Below are 5,997 nucleotides of genomic sequence, written 5' to 3' on the forward strand. Positions count from 1 at the left end.
CAGCCACAGGCCCTTGGCTCCCCATGATTGGCCTTAAGCCACCAGCTAATAAGTTCAGAGAGGGGCCATATGCTACGCTGCAATGTGCAGGGAGGGGAGTGTTGCCTCATGTTACTTACACCAGGCCGGCGCTTTCTCAGGTACTGCCCTCCCACGGTCTGCTCCTTTGTATGGGGGGATCAGCCCTCTCCACGCTGTGAATGGTCCGAATTGATTAAACCTCACCATGTAATTGTCAGCGTATCCCAGCGAATCATTTCCCATCCATTTGGAAAGTACAATGTACATTTCTTTTTTTCTCCTCGCCTCCATTCTTACCCAGCATCCCCACTTCTCAGCGCCCCCTCCCATTTTGTTCTTTTTTTTCTCTTTCCAAGACCCAGGTTGGTCCCTGACTGCCAATCTTGATCTCTACCATGAGAGAGCAATGTCAGAAGAACGGGAAGGAGGGGCAGAGGGAGAATAAAAAGCCACACGGGTGGAGAGGCATGGGGTTTGCCTGGCTGGACACTTGGCTGAAGATGAAAGTAGACTTGTTGAATTTTGTGGTACCTGCTGAAGCTCATTTAGGGCCAAGTCACAGGATTAGATGAACACCAGGTCGTTCTGAGTGTAGGTGTGTCTTATTAAATACCAGTGAGGGGTATAACTTATATTAAACGTTGATAAAAATGCACAGATTAAAAATTACAGAAAAAAGTTAAACTGTCCTGTGTCTGCAGCTGCTACTGCTACTTTTTGGGAATTTCCACCATAAGACAGAGGAAAACCTGTGGCTTCAGTCTTGGCTGAATGTGAAAAAAAATTAATCACCACTCTTTTTTTGTCCTCTTCCTGAAGTGTGACAATTGCAAATATTCCTGTAAAACATGGGACATACATGATGTGAAGATACCTGACATGAAGCAGATGCAACCAGTGGATGTGAAAACAGTAAATCATTCGCCCTGGGGTAAAATGTCATGCTTAAAAACAAACCGACAAAAATCATTATAACCTGTATGTCATATGTAAAAGATATAGACATAGCCTTAAACCTTGATGGCAAAAACTTGTTATTGTTGTTTAAAAATACTTTAAATATAAACTAAATAAAACTTTCCTGCATACTTGTTTAGTTATCCAACCATTTGAGTTAATGATTAAACCAATCCTCTGTTTTTTATAGTTTATTTGAACAAAAGAAATTCTACTAAACTCATCTCTTTCCTAATTCCAATTGTTACTCTTGAAATAATTTGAAATATTTTTTCTTTAATGAATATATATTTTGATTTGTAAATAAATAAATAAAGAATGGATAATTAAAATAATGTTTTTTTTTTACAAAACCTCAAAGTTTTAAATTTTTAAAATAGATTATTATTTCTTATAAAACAACTGGTCATTGGTATAGACTGACCACAGACCAGTCTTCTCCTCTGACACTTGTTCTTCCTCTAATCAATCCCCTATTATGAGCAAACATGTTCAACACCCATTCATTGATCTGAGAGGTCCCTTAACAGAGGTTTCACACCCTCTGACCCCACTCACTTAACCCCTGACCTCAGTCTTCGCCTGAGTGTCCCATTACAAGGACTCAATTTATTTGGTATAGCCTGTGGCTTCAGGGTGGCTTGTGTGGACATTTTTGATTTTCTTATACCAATATTTATATGCTTATTCATTGAAGAATATTAATTCATTTCAATTAAAGATAATAACATATAGTTTTTATTTAATATGCAGTCATAGTATAAGACATGGTTCCCATTTTTAGAGGCATCAAATCAACATTTTCCCATCCAGCAAGAATAAAATAATTCATGTAAAATTGTTGTTATGGAGGGTGACATTTGACTGCAACTTCATTTATGTACCTATATTTGATTATCTAATCAGGCAACATGTCATTCACTATAATGGGTTTTGTGTTATCACACTCCTTCTCTCAGCTGTCCTCTACACCTTTCGGGGTCATCTACATACACATGCGTGCCCTATCTCTAATCTCGTAACCTGACTCTGATTTTCAGCTTTGATGCTCGGCTTTCATTACGGGTTGAGGGGCATTGTTTGTGCACTGTTAAAAATATCTCCGTGGTTCAACTTAAAATCACAAGTTTACCAGCTGCCTCAAAATTTCAAGTTTATTGAAATCCTTATTTTAAGTTCTGTCAAGCTTTAAATTGCCTTCTGTGAGTCATCATGACTGTACAGTTATTGTTGTTTCAACTAAGCTGTGTACGTTCAGAATAACGCGAACTCGATTATGAGCACTGTGTTCACTTATCCCCATTAGTGCTGTCAACTTAATAATTTTAACTAAAAGTGTTTTATTCATCAATATGCATTCTGTACACGTACCCTGATAACTGGGTTCAATCTTGTAATTTCAATTAAATAATGTCTTTCACATTTCTTTATTAGAACTATTATAACCAATGTCAAAATACAGATACATACAACAGACAGGCAGAAGCACCAAAAAAACAGAGCGATGCATACAACACAACACAAAAAACACACACTTTAGTCATTTTAATAACATTGTATTAAAGTATAAAGTAACTGGTTAGAACGTTATTGTGATGCCTTTTGTTTAGCAATTTAACGGAATGATTTAATGGAATGCACAGGTATGCTAAAGTCTCTAAGGGATGTCTAAACAATGGTTGCCGTGGCTCCGTGAAGTTCTGTCAAGCTGCATGCCCTTCATAGCTGCTGCTGGAGTCTCACCATGGACCTTGAAAAGCAAAAAAGAATTGTGTGAATGTTTAGGTTAAATACCTAATATGCATACAAAACTATCGAATTTGGTACACATACTCTTGAAGGGGTTACATGTAGAAAATTGTACGCCTGTGTATATATTGTGCTCAGAAGAGGTGCATATTTAGGCCTGATCACAATTGTGACCGCTGGGAAAATACATTGTCAAGAATTCCTATAATGAAGCCTATTCACACACTTAGACTAATAACGGCTACTTACTCACTTGAAATCTTAAAATGAAAGTAGTTATGACAATACCCACTAAGTAGAGAATCATGAGATATGGTTAGGTTTATTATGCATATCCTTATTCTGTAAACAAATGTTGAAAAGTATTCAATATATCTCTATGGACAACATAGTCCGTTTTTACTGTCTAAAAACAGACTATGTATGTTCCCAGCGGTCACAATTGTGACTAACTATAAAACTTAAAATTTGAGCAACTTAACCAACATACAATGAAAGAAAGAAATGTTAGACATTAGACATTAGAAAGGTCTAAAGAGTAAAATCTATGTACTAAACTTTTCAGAAAAAAATCAGGATGAAATGGGTTAATCCAATCTATGTGTTTAAGGTTGTGTGTGTGACTGTGTGTGGTATGTGTGTAGGTGTTGTACATGTGGGTGTGTATGTATGTGGGCTGTTATGCAGGTGAGAAATCTTACGTCACACATCCTGATGATGTTTGAGGGCTTTTCTGAAAAATAGTGTGGCAGACCCAGCAGAGCCGCAGTCCTTATCCTTTCGTTTGTGTCCTACTGGAGAAAAATAAACAGTATTCAGATTTTATTGTAAACCAAAGACCTGGTGCCAAATTTTACAATTATCAGCTCATCCACTGACCTCTTTCTTCAGACAAAAAGATCCAATTCCAAAATGGCCTTCAGTGCACCACCAAAAACAGCATCAGCCATGCTCTCTTTGGAAATAATGAACAAAAGACTCAAAATAGTGATATCCATTCGAACAAAATTGGATTAAGTGATTAATCTCAGACTCAGTGTTGTCTATTGTTACAGAACATGGCCGGCCATTTTGCCATAACATCCCCGATGAGAGGTTGATCCCCACAATCTCCTTTCTGCGCTTGGAAAACGTGGCAGACATTAACTCATCTATCTGCTTGTGATCTGGGTCTTTTTTCAGTACTTCCACCTGAATTGAATTGCACAAAGGACACATAGTAAGACAAAATAGCAGGCTTCACAGACACAAGAGCAAAGTGTAGGTAGTCAGTATACTACAGGCAGGGGTGTATGCAGTAATATTACACAGGAATTATGTGCATATGTGTGTATGATGTACCTGAATCATCAACTGCTTTCTTCCATGTCTTCAACACTCAGTCCTTCTGAGGGATCACAGTAGTGTAGCTCACAATAACAAATTGTGAATAAATGTTTCATTTTTAGTTCACATTAAGTTTTATTTCAAATAAAAATAACTGTGAATGAAGCTCATTTTTTACACAAACCTGTGACTGAAGAATGTCAAATGATAATTTTTACTTTGCCCCTGTCCAAACTTTTTGTAAAATTTTGGAGGATTTATTGTTCAAAGCAGTTTTGTTTAAATCACAAAAATGTGTTATTTATCCTTTATACCATAGGAGTCAAAATCGAGGCTTGTGAGTCATATTCAGCTCCCCTTGTCATTTTATGTGACCCAACAGAGCTTAACTTAGAGAATATCTTGAAACAAAAGTCCATAATGATGTTAACTGGATGGGTTAAAATTCCAGTTTTGAATTCCATTTTTTATTTATTTTATTGAAGAATAAGCCGATCAAGATTTCAAATTCAATATTTTTGGTTAAAGCATTGTCTGAAGTAGTCTGTTCAATAAGTGTTCATTTTGTTTGGCCCAATCTCAGCCACTTGAGTGATTGGGTTTACTGCTGCTTTAGACTGTAAACAGAGGTTCAAGTGGACTCAATTTTTTTTTATTTTTAACTAAACATTTCTAGTTAAACTGTTCTCCATCAGTGTTGAGTCTTTTCAGGGTTTGCAGCTCATCATGTCCAGTGTCATTAACCTTTATATTGTCCAGCCTAGACCGTTATTGATGTCCACTAACTGACACTGGTGTCCATCAGTAAGAGTCTCCTGGGAATGAGGTCATGTTGTGTGGAGCATAACCTCTGAACCCTGGTGACCACAGCAAGCTGACCTGCACATGTGCCCTTGTGCCAGAGAGGCCACAAATGGGACCTTGTCAAAACCTTGAGCAAACAATTTAGGGTCATTGTCTGTAAATGGGAAAACAAACTGCCTGACTACAATTATATTAACTGTAAATAAGGGGCTAAAGAAGAAATAGGTCACTACTAAAACCTGTAATGGCAATTATGCAATTTAAAAATAAAAAAATATATATATTTAAATGTTCAGTTTGATTGAATGATGAGTTAACAAGTATTAGTTATTTTAACAAATAGAGAAAGAAATTACTGATTTGTGAGGAAATGTTTAAAAAGCTTGTAATGCTAATAAAACCCCGTTTTCACAATTACACCAGAATAAGTGAGTAATTGAGGCGAGCAGGGGGCAGCATGGGGTCATTTTCTGGCTTGCTGCTCCTCTAAAGGGCTTTGGAGCACAGTATTGGCCCCTGGAGGAGTGCTGGTGTGGAAGACCATACAAAGGCCTTTGTATACGACTGTGTGTGTGTGTGTGTGTGTTTGCAAGTGAAGGAGATTAAGGAAGAGATGTGTGACTGCACAACTCAGTAGCTTTGTCAGGTAAGCAGCAGAAAGAAGGACGGCGATGATTCAGTAATTTTTACTGTTATTTTCTTTGGTGTAATTTCATTGAAAAGAAAAAAAATCTTGACTGAAATAACAAATTGTATGAACATTCTTCCTGCTATGGTTAATTTCAGAGGTTGTAGAATAGTATTAGCAGACAGATTTACATAATTTCAGATTTGTTAATTTCAGTAAATTAAAATGTTCTTTGTTATTTGACAACACTGAGAATCTGCTGTATTGATAAACAAATTCCCCATGCTCCCGCCTCACAAAGCAGATGTGAATTTACATTTTCCTCCTCTTGTAGTCCCTGTGACGTAATTTGGAGCCAACATGCCGGGGTTTTGAATAATAAATAGACATCAGCAGAAATGAATAAATAAAACATATCATTCTGCCATTATCACTCTTTTCTCTCTGTGTCTACATGGCAGAGAAAAAATACAAGCCGCATTCCTACTTAATGCGAGCCTGCTTGTATATTC

At 37.0% G+C, this 5,997-nt stretch overlaps 1 long non-coding RNA gene across 2 annotated transcripts; it reads right to left on the reverse strand.

Moving 5' to 3' along the window:
* Nucleotides 1-2,614: 2,614 nt before the first annotated feature.
* Nucleotides 2,615-4,150, reverse strand: LOC103397121 (uncharacterized). Of its 2 annotated transcripts, XR_523427.3 has the most exons (4): nt 4,069-4,150; nt 3,607-3,918; nt 3,429-3,518; nt 2,615-2,695 (listed from the first exon to the last, which is right to left on the reverse strand). It is a non-coding gene; the product is annotated as an uncharacterized LOC103397121 (long non-coding RNA). The 2 variants fall into 2 exon arrangements; XR_003048818.1 differs by lacking the exon at nt 2,615-2,695 and having other exon boundaries at nt 3,397-3,518.
* Nucleotides 4,151-5,997: the final 1,847 nt, after the last annotated feature.

The sequence above is a fragment of the Cynoglossus semilaevis genome, chromosome W, assembly GCF_000523025.1.
Source record: "Cynoglossus semilaevis isolate Cse_v1.0 chromosome W, Cse_v1.0, whole genome shotgun sequence".
Lineage (NCBI taxonomy): Eukaryota > Metazoa > Chordata > Actinopteri > Pleuronectiformes > Cynoglossidae > Cynoglossus > Cynoglossus semilaevis.